This window comes from Salvia miltiorrhiza, chromosome 1, assembly GCF_028751815.1.
Source record: "Salvia miltiorrhiza cultivar Shanhuang (shh) chromosome 1, IMPLAD_Smil_shh, whole genome shotgun sequence".
NCBI lineage: Eukaryota > Viridiplantae > Streptophyta > Magnoliopsida > Lamiales > Lamiaceae > Salvia > Salvia miltiorrhiza.
The window spans coordinates 10217450-10228144 of record NC_080387.1 but is presented as its reverse complement, the minus strand read 5'-3'; the positions used below and the strand labels follow the sequence as shown (position 1 = coordinate 10228144).

At 40.3% G+C, this 10695-nt stretch overlaps 2 long non-coding RNA genes across 2 annotated transcripts; one reads left to right on the top strand and one right to left on the bottom strand.

The window, feature by feature from the left end:
- Positions 1-227: 227 nt before the first annotated feature.
- LOC131006565 (uncharacterized) lies at positions 228-1696 on the bottom strand. Its single transcript, XR_009095590.1, has 2 exons — positions 1096-1696; positions 228-498 (listed from the first exon to the last, which is right to left on the bottom strand). It is a non-coding gene; the product is annotated as an uncharacterized LOC131006565 (long non-coding RNA).
- Positions 1697-3580: 1884 nt separating this feature from the next.
- On the top strand, positions 3581-5745 carry LOC131006564 (uncharacterized). Its single transcript, XR_009095589.1, has 2 exons — positions 3581-4854; positions 5453-5745. It is a non-coding gene; the product is annotated as an uncharacterized LOC131006564 (long non-coding RNA).
- Positions 5746-10695: the final 4950 nt, after the last annotated feature.

Here is a 10695-nt window from a genome sequence, read left to right as displayed (position 1 = left end):
TGCGCGCGATGTTTTTGTTTCGGCCATAACTTTCTCGTCTGAACTCCGATTTATGATCCGTTTGCGCTCACGAACTCGTATCGAGATGATCTACAACTTCTATTTCAGAACATTGTTCCAAATTTGTCACAGCCCGCAATCCCTAAGGATGGCTTAACCGGGGTTATGACTCGGGTAGGGGATTAAGAAGCGGGGAAAGAAAGGGGCATTTACATAACAATCAAACATTTTACGAAAAGAGACATTTGTTTATATAACACTAGGATCATAACTGATCACTTGGGCAAATACAAGACGTTCGTTCGGGAAGACCCGTCGAAGTGGATTACCCAACAAAAGAGTATCATATTTGAAATAAAACATTAGCTTTAACAGAGTATCTTGCAGCGGAAATACGTGTGAGTTATACATATGAAGATGTATACTCAAGGTTACATTACTGTTCTATGTCAAAAGGTACATCCGCTCAACTCCACTCCATTCCATCACCCGCTCAACCTGCACATTAGGGAAACAACATGCAGGGCTGAGTAAAAATACTCAGTGAACATATGCCGGAAACATAACAATTTATATCATTTATTGTACTGCCAACAGTAACACACAGGGTTTTACTTGAAGGACCCGTGCTTACTAAACATTTTCTTTCATTTCATAAAGTTGGATGCGCATCCCATTTTCAGTCTATATGATCCATATCTGTTCCTTTTACGCGCCGGGAAGGAGGCCTCCTTCCACGGACGCCAAGACCAGTCGCAAGCGACACACAGTCTCCATGAGTGTACACGTTAACCCTTACTAGCAAACCTTCGTCTAGCGTAGGGTCCGAATTCGATTTCCTTTATAGTTGGCGAACCAACACAGATAGGATACATACATAAAACATAAACATTTTTTTTGGCAGACAATCATTTCATAAACATTTCATTTCCTTTCATAAGAACCATTCATCAATTAATCATTTCCATAAACATTTCATTTCGTAAGAACCATTCATCATTTGAAATAACACAGTTATATCACGTCATTCATTTCATTTCGTATAAGAGGCCTGTATGCAGGGGATCTCTATATACGTGTTTTAAGAAAGCCCACCTTATTCGTTCCCACAACGGGCGTAGAGTTACTTCCCTCTTTAGCTATCACTTCCCGCCTGGACCTTTATTGACGAAGAATCGATAAGTTTGAGAAGAAGTCGTGAAAGAAAGGAAGATAGGTCTCTAAACTAAACTATCTCCTTTAATGATTTTAGGGTTCTAGCATCCATATTAATCTTGTCTCGTTCAAAACATTAAACTCAAAACATTTATCACATAACTAACATATAGGTTCGAAACTATTTATTCGAATATCAACATGCGCATCAACCATAACTCATTCTACTCACGCCATCAAGTCAGATATTCCGTCATTTAATAACAAATCATATGATATCACATAGACAAATTATATCATCATAGATCATGCTTTCTCATACTTAAAACAATTTAATCCTTTTCAAATAATCCATATTAATAAGCCATTTGAAAAGAATTCATTAAATAAGAGTTTAACTCAAAAATATTTTATTTTAAAGTCCATTTATAAATACTTGAATTAAAGGAACTCTATTTATTTAATTAATTTAAAGGTTAATATATAATTAAATTAATCAAGCTCAATTTAAATTAATAATTAAGAGCTCAAATAATTTAAATGGATATAAGCCCAAATTAATTAGATAAACTAAGTCCATCATATTTTTCTTTGAATAAGGCCCAAACAATTAAATTAAAAGATCCATCAGATTTTATTTAAAAGGGCCGAGCCCATATAGATAGAGGCCCATCAGATTTTAAAGCCCAAGGCCCACCTTAATTCTTAACCTAAACACACACACATTAAAACACCTTCAAGCACACACACATCAGCCCACATCTCACTACTCTCTCTCTCTCTATCGGTGCTCTGCCGCCGCCGCCCCGACGGCGGTGCCCGCCGGACGGAGGCCGGCGTCGGCCCCTCTCTTCTCTCCCTGATCTCTTTCCCCCTCTCTTCTCCTCTATCTCTCTCGCTCTCTCGGCCGCTGGACCCAGGCGCAGCAGTAACGCCCCGCTTTTACCTAGCTAAATCTAGAGTAAATTTGAACTTTGAAGTAGGACGATTCACGTCGAATAAAGAAAATGAATTTATTTTAATTCCAACAAAAATGATTTAAAAAAAAAAGTATTTGTAAATTTAGTTATTAAATTTATATGCATTGCCTATTTATTTAATTAAGCATTTAAGCATTTTCACGAGCTTTTAATTAGCAAGATTTGAAAGGAATTCCTTTTATAAATGCACCAAGGATTTAATTACATTCCCATTACAATTTTACTACATCTATTATTCCTACATTATACAATAAAGAAAGTTACATTGGTACTCATTTATACATAGACATATACACACATTTGTAAGATACAAGTACACCAAATACCAACATCTCTCCATCACCTACGACACCCTCCCTGCAGCTTTATTTCATTCACACAATTAAAGTATATGCCTACACTCTATTTTCCTTCATTCACACATCTACTCTTGAAAGAGCAACAGCATAGCCGTGCAGTCACCCCACCCTATGCCTCATAGCCGCCCACTCTACAGCCCAATTCCAGCCCCAAAAGTCAGGCTGTGCAGATCCCAACTTTTCTATCAAATCAAATGCGCCATATTAGTTTGACATTTTCCACAACTAGCTTTTCCTTTCTATGCTACCATGCCTTAAAAGTAGCCTCTCTTTCAACACTTAACATCACTACCCACCTACTCCCACCTTTTTGCAACTTACATAACTGGGTTGATCCGAGCTTCCATCTTCCATCCTTCCATCTCCACACGAAACACTTACAAGTCACAAATTTTAAGTCCAGCCAAGAATAGCAGAGCAACCAAGCAACGGCCATTTCAGATTTTGAGCAGCTCACTCAAACTCAAGGTTTCATCTTTAACTCCCCTGTTTACTTCATTCCAAATTATGATTAAGAAACCCAAGCCATTTTATGTATGAAGCTGTTCAGCTGCCCAACAAGAAACTCACGCATTCATACATTCACAAATTTTCATTTGAACAGATTTTATAACACATATGTAATTTTTGTATACATATTCTGTACATACACACATATGTGTATAAGCTAGTATTGAATGATTTTACATGTTGAGTAAATGAATAAAAAGAAGAAGAAAAATAGAGTCTTGAAGCTTTGTCTTGCTTTAATTTCGAACCTTAATGTGGTTGTTGGCTGTATGAGTCGAGAGGAGGGATGCGATCGGCGGCGGTGGTTCTCCTACTGCTGTCGGCCGGAAGTTTCAGAGAGGGAGAGATGGGCTGGGTACAGCTGAGGGTGTCGGCGATGGTGGCTTGGCTGCTGTCGCCGGACTGATTTGAGAGAGAGCTGAGGGAGGTCGGCGGCGGCTCTTTCCTGTGGAGGGAGCGGCGCTGCCGCTGTGTGCAAGTGGTTGAACCAAGCGAGAGGTTTGAAGAGAGTCGAGGGAGATAGAGGGCGCCGGTGGCAGCCCGCCTCATCTGCTGCTGCTGTAGGTGGTGGCGTGGTGGCCGCGACGCCGATGGATGGCGGCGGTTTTCGCTGCTGCTCACCGGAATAGAAGGGGGTAGCATCTGGTCTGGGCTGGGGATTTGTTGAGGTCAGGACGGTGGCGGCCTGGGAGTCACCGGTCGGCGGCAGCTTTTGTTGTTGCGTCGCCGGAGTCGGGGAAGAGAGCGGCTTCCGCTGCTCGTTGGCGGAAGTTAGAGAGAGAGGAGGCCGCTGCACGGCGGCTCTGCCCGCTGATGTCGGGCGGTGACCGTGACGGCGGTTGCTGCCGCCGAGAGAGAGGGAGAAGAGGAGGGGCGTCGGGAGAGGCAGAGAGCGAGAGAGAGTGAGCGGCTGAGAGGGAGAGTTCTGGGGGGGGGTGTCAGGCGGCAGCGGCGGCGCGGTGTCGCCGGCGGTCGCTGCTGCAGCGTGTGTGTGTGTGCGTGGGGAGTGACTGTGAGTGTGAGAGAGACGAAATGGGGGGATGGCGCAGCTGCGTGAGTTGAATTGTGTGTGTTTGTGTGTGTGCGTGTTGACTGTGTGTGTTTAGGGGGGGAAATAGGGTTTGTGTTGGGCTTGGGGTTTTGGGCTCCTATTTTGGGCCGAGTTAAATCATTTGGGCCGATTTTAATAAATGTTTGGGCTTGTTTTTATTTTTTTTTATTGGGCCATGTCTATTTATTTAGTTGGGCCTTTATTTTATTTAAGGATTTTGGGGTGCAGTTTTAATTCGAAAGAGTTGGGCCCGATTTATTTATAATAAACTTGGGTAGCCCTTGTATTTTGGGCTACGAAATTTTATAAAAATGGGAGGGTGTCTTTGATTTAATTAATTTAAATGGGCTACCCAATATTTATTAATTAGTCTTATAATAAAGTTTGATTAATTATTTTAAAGATAATTAGCAAAATAATATTATTATTATGAAGTGCATATTTTAAGTAATTACTTATATGCTAAGCATGACATGAAATTGCATTATATTTTTGCAATAAGAGTATTTATGATTTAATTGGTTTTAATTATAATTCCAATTTTTAAAGAAAATCGAGTAAGGATATTGTTGGTGTCCTTAACTCAAGAAATTTAGTTTTCAATTATTTATTCATTAAATTTTTGAAAACCCGGCTAAGTGAATCATAGAATATTAAGCACTACACCATGACTTAAGATTAGCTTCACGAGACCTATTAAGAATAGAATTTCTTGTAGGCTTTGTGACCAGGGGGATTAGCGCTGCTTTCCCAAGACAGGTTTATATGTGATTATGATCTTCAGGCTTTGCCTAACCAGGTGGGCTTACTTTCCAAATGTACAAAGTATGATTGAGTTATTAAGCTCTAAATATGTCAATGAAATGCAAATTGTTTATTTAATGTAATGAAAACTGTTTATCCAATAAAATGTTTTTGTGCACTCTGCTCTGTTTAAGGCTCGCAACAATGAATCGATCGAGGTTCCCTCTTGACCTAACACGTTATTTGAGAATTGTGTACACCTATTAGCTGACCTGGTGGGTTGATCTCCATCAGGCACTAATCATGTATGAGGCGTTATAAGGGTGCTCGACGGGATGTGTTCCGGAGCATTGGGTCCCAAATGGGAGCTTGGCTGGGTTACGCCCTCAGTCCAAGTAAAGCAGGAGTAATGGATCCGTCGGTGGCTAAAAGGTCCGGGATCACAGCGAGTAACGGAAAGGGAGTGTGACATGTGCGCACAAATGAAAGAAAATATTTTAACATGCTTAGAAGTTATTTCATTTTAAAACCTTCTAAGTTATGTAAATTATGATTGGATAAACTGCCTTTAAGAAAATATTAAATGTTTATGAAAATGCATGCCCACTAAGTACATTAGTACTTAGCCCAAAAATACTTTCAAATGTTTTCAGGTTGGCTGGCCGGTGCTGACGGGACGGAGCTGAGGCTAGAGATAAATTCCTATGTTAGACTTCCGCTGTAGCAATTACTCTTATACATCTTTTGTTTTCTCAACTTAAGATGACTTCATTTGAGCTTCAATTTAAAATTTATAGTTTTATGTTAATGAACGTCGGTTGTCAGAAGCATGAAACAAAACTTGTGATCCAAAGGGGCCTAGCCTGACTTTCTATCCTATTTCGGGTTTTAACAAGGTATTTCCCTTGTTTATTTCTATGAATTATTCACACCTCGATTATATTTATTCCTTCAAGAATTGGGGTGTGACAGAATGGTATCAGAGCATAAGTTTTCTTTCATGTTTCTGATAACCATAAGCTTTTGATGTCGAGTCTAGAATAGTATCTCTAGACTTCTAAGAATGTCAGTAGTCCTCAGCTCGCCGTCACACTGCCGCAACCAAGGTACGATAATAGTTTCAAAAATATACATATATGTATTTCAGATGTTATGAAAGTTTTCAAGAAAATGTGCGCCTTATGTTTACGATGTTATGTGAATGCTTTTTGTCGTGTTTGGGACTGCCCGAACCCATAACGACTTAATAAATGTATTTCGTGTTTGGGACAACCCGAGCCCTCAACGAATCAATGTATGTATGTATGTATGTATGGTCGAGTTAGATTCCTTGAATCTTTCCGGCATAAGCAAAGTTTTTCATGAAGGGGACATTTAATGTCTATATGACTCAAAATTTCAAAGAAAGCAAATATATGTATGTATGTATGAATGAATGAATTATGAGAAAGCTTTATGTTATCATTTTAGGTTCACTGCCTATATGATTAGAATGATAAGTTCTTTTACAAACCGTTTGAGAACCACCCAAGAATGTCTTAAGAATGTTAGTCGTGATAGCACCGCTAGAACGGCATAGAATGGATTTATATGGTACCAATGATTTATGATTGAAGTACTTAGAAGTAAGTGCTTAAGTTAGAAATTCAATTAGAGCCTTATAAGAGATAAGATGTTGACATGATTGGGGGCGAAGCTCCCATTTGACTGAGTGACTCGCCGTGCTGGGTCTGGCCAGCCCACATGACTATGATCTCGGTGATTGTCAATTTAGTCATCCCAATGTATAAACTCGTACTATATAGTTGTCCCAATAAGATCTTCTTTGATTACGATAAGCATAATATGATTAGAATGAGTTCGTTTGTCACTAGTTCTCGAGACTATAGACATGGTGTTCTCACAATTAGAAAGATGCGATAACAATCAAGCTATATAGCCGCACTGATAGTGAAGTCTAGTATCCCAAACTAGATTACCCAGATATGCAATTCCGAGGACGGAATTTTTATAAGGAGGGAGGGATGTAACGCCCCGCTTTTACCTAGCTAAATCTAGAGTAAATTTGAACTTTGAAGTAGGACGATTCACGTCGAATAAAGAAAATGAATTTATTTTAATTCCAACAAAAATGATTTTAAAAAAAAAAGTATTTGTAAATTTAGTTATTAAATTTATATGCATTGCCTATTTATTTAATTAAGCATTTAAGCATTTTCACGAGCTTTTAATTAGCAAGATTTGAAAGGAATTCCTTTTATAAATGCACCAAGGATTTAATTACATTCCCATTACAATTTTACTACATCTATTATTCCTACATTATACAATAAAGAAAGTTACATTGGTACTCATTTATACATAGACATATACACACATTTGTAAGATACAAGTACACCAAATACCAACATCTCTCCATCACCTACGACACCCTCCCTGCAGCTTTATTTCATTCACACAATTAAAGTATATGCCTACACTCTATTTTCCTTCATTCACACATCTACTCTTGAAAGAGCAACAACATAGCCGTGCAGTCACCCCACCCTATGCCTCATAGCCGCCCACTCTACAGCCCAATTCCAGCCCCAAAAGTCAGGCTGTGCAGATCCCAACTTTTCTATCAAATCAAATGCGCCATATTAGTTTGACATTTTCCACAACTAGCTTTTCCTTTCTATGCTACCATGCCTTAAAAGTAGCCTCTCTTTCAACACTTAACATCACTACCCACCTACTCCCACCTTTTTGCAACTTACATAACTGGGTTGATCCGAGCTTCCATCTTCCATCCTTCCATCTCCACACGAAACACTTACAAGTCACAAATTTTAAGTCCAGCCAAGAATAGCAGAGCAACCAAGCAACGGCCATTTCAGATTTTGAGCAGCTCACTCAAACTCAAGGTTTCATCTTTAACTCCCCTGTTTACTTCATTCCAAATTATGATTAAGAAACCCAAGCCATTTTATGTATGAAGCTGTTCAGCTGCCCAACAAGAAACTCACGCATTCATACATTCACAAATTTTCATTTGAACAGATTTTATAACACATATGTAATTTTTGTATACATATTCTGTACATACACACATATGTGTATAAGCTAGTATTGAATGATTTTACATGTTGAGTAAATGAATAAAAAGAAGAAGAAAAATAGAGTCTTGAAGCTTTGTCTTGCTTTAATTTCGAACCTTAATGTGGTTATTGGCTGTATGAGTCGAGAGGAGGGATGCGATCGGCGGCGGTGGTTCTCCTACTGCTGTCGGCCGGAAGTTTCAGAGAGGGAGAGATGGGCTGGGTACAGCTGAGGGTGTCGGCGATGGTGGCTTGGCTGCTGTCGCCGGACTGATTTGAGAGAGAGCTGAGGGAGGTCGGTGGCGGCTCTTTCCTGTGGAGGGAGCGGCGCTGCCGCTGTGTGCAAGTGGTTGAACCAAGCGAGAGGTTTGAAGAGAGTCGAGGGAGATAGAGGGCGCCGGTGGCAGCCCGCCTCATCTGCTGCTGCTGTCGGTGGTGGCGTGGTGGCCGCGACGCCGATGGATGGCGGCGGTTTTCGCTGCTGCTCACCGGAATAGAAGGGGGTAGCATCTGGTCTGGGCTGGGGATTTGTTGAGGTCAGGACGGTGGCGGCCTGGGAGTCACCGGTCGGCGGCAGCTTTTGTTGTTACGTCGCCGGAGTCGGGGAAGAGAGCGGCTTCCGCTGCTCGTTGGCGGAAGTTAGAGAGAGAGGAGGCCGCTGCACGGCGGCTCTGCACGCTGATGTCGGGCGGTGACCGTGACGGCGGTTGCTGCCGCCGAGAGAGAGGGAGAAGAGGAGGGGCGTCGGGAGAGGCAGAGAACGAGAGAGAGTGAGCGGCTGAGAGGGAGAGTTCTGGGGGGGGTGTCAGGCGGCAGCGGCGGCGCGGTGTCGCCGGCGGTCGCTGCTGCAGCGTGTGTGTGTGTGCGTGGGGAGTGACTGTGAGTGTGAGAGAGACGAAATGGGGGGATGGCGCAGCTGCGTGAGTTGAATTGTGTGTGTTTGTGTGTGTGCGTGTTGACTGTGTGTGTTTAGGGGGGGGAAATAGGGTTTGTGTTGGGCTTGGGGTTTTGGGCTCCTATTTTGGGCCGAGTTAAATCATTTGGGCCGATTTTAATAAATGTTTGGGCTTGTTTTTATTTTTTTTTATTGGGCCATGTCTATTTATTTAGTTGGGCCTTTATTTTATTTAAGGATTTTGGGGTGCAGTTTTAATTCAAAAGAGTTGGGCCCGATTTATTTATAATAAACTTGGGTAGCCCTTGTATTTTGGGCTACGAAATTTTATAAAAATGGGAGGGTGTCTTTGATTTAATTAATTTAAATGGGCTACCCAATATTTATTAATTAGTCTTATAATAAAGTTTGATTAATTATTTTAAAGATAATTAGCATAATAATATTATTATTATGAAGTACATATTTTAAGTAATTACTTATATGCTAAGCATGACATGAAATTGCATTATATTTTTGCAATAAGAGTATTTATGATTTAATTGGTTTTAATTATAATTTCAATTTTTAAAGAAAATCGAGTAAGGATATTGTTGGTGTCCTTAACTCAAGAAATTTAGTTTTCAATTATTTATTCATTAAATTTTTGAAAACCCGGCTAAGTGAATCATAGAATATTAAGCACTACACCATGACTTAAGATTAGCTTCACGAGACCTATTAAGAATAGAATTTCTTGTAGGCTTTGTGACCAGGGGGATTAGCGCTGCTTTCCCAAGACAGGTTTATATGTGATTATGATCTTCAGGCTTTGCCTAACCAGGTGGGCTTACTTTCCAAATGTACAAAGTATGATTGAGTTATTAAGCTCTAAATATTTCAATGAAATGCAAATTGTTTATTTAATGTAATGAAAACTGTTTATCCAATAAAATGTTTTTGTGCACTCTGCTCTGTTTAAGGCTCGCAACAATGAATCGATCGAGGTTCCCTCTTGACCTAACACGTTATTTGAGAATTGTGTACACCTATTAGCTGACCTGGTGGGTTGATCTCCATCGGGCACTAATCATGTATGAGGCGTTATAAGGGTGCTCGACGGGATGTGTTCCGGAGCATTGGGTCCCAAATGGGAGCTTGGCTGGGTTACGCCCTCAGTCCAAGTAAAGCAGGAGTAATGGATCCGTCGGTGGCTAAAAGGTCCGGGATCACAGCGAGTAACGGAAAGGGAGTGTGACATGTGCGCACAAATGAAAGAAAATATTTTAACATGCTTAGAAGTTATTTCATTTTAAAACCTTCTAAGTTATGTAAATTATGATTGGATAAACTGCCTTTAAGAAAATATTAAATGTTTATGAAAATGCATGCCCACTAAGTACATTAGTACTTAGCCCAAAAATACTTTCAAATGTTTTCAGGTTGGCTGGCCGGTGCTGACGGGACGGAGCTGAGGCTAGAGATAAATTCCTATGTTAGACTTTCGCTGTAGCAATTACTCTTATACATCTTTTGTTTTCTCAACTTAAGATGACTTCATTTGAGCTTCAATTTAAAATTTATAGTTTTATGTTAATGAACGTCGGTTGTCAGAAGCATGAAACAAAACTTGTGATCCAAAGGGGCCTAGCCTGACTTTCTATCCTATTTCGGGTTTTAACAAGGTATTTCCCTTGTTTATTTCTATGAATTATTCACACCTCGATTATATTTATTCCTTCAAGAATTGGGGTGTGACAGAATGGTATCAGAGCATAAGTTTTCTTTCATGTTTCTGATAACCATAAACTTTTGATGTCGAGTCTAGAATAGTATCTCTAGACTTCTAAGAATGTCAGTAGTCCTCAGCTCGCCGTCACACTGCCGCAACCAAGGTACGATAATAGTTTCAAAAATATACATATATGTATTTCAGATGTTA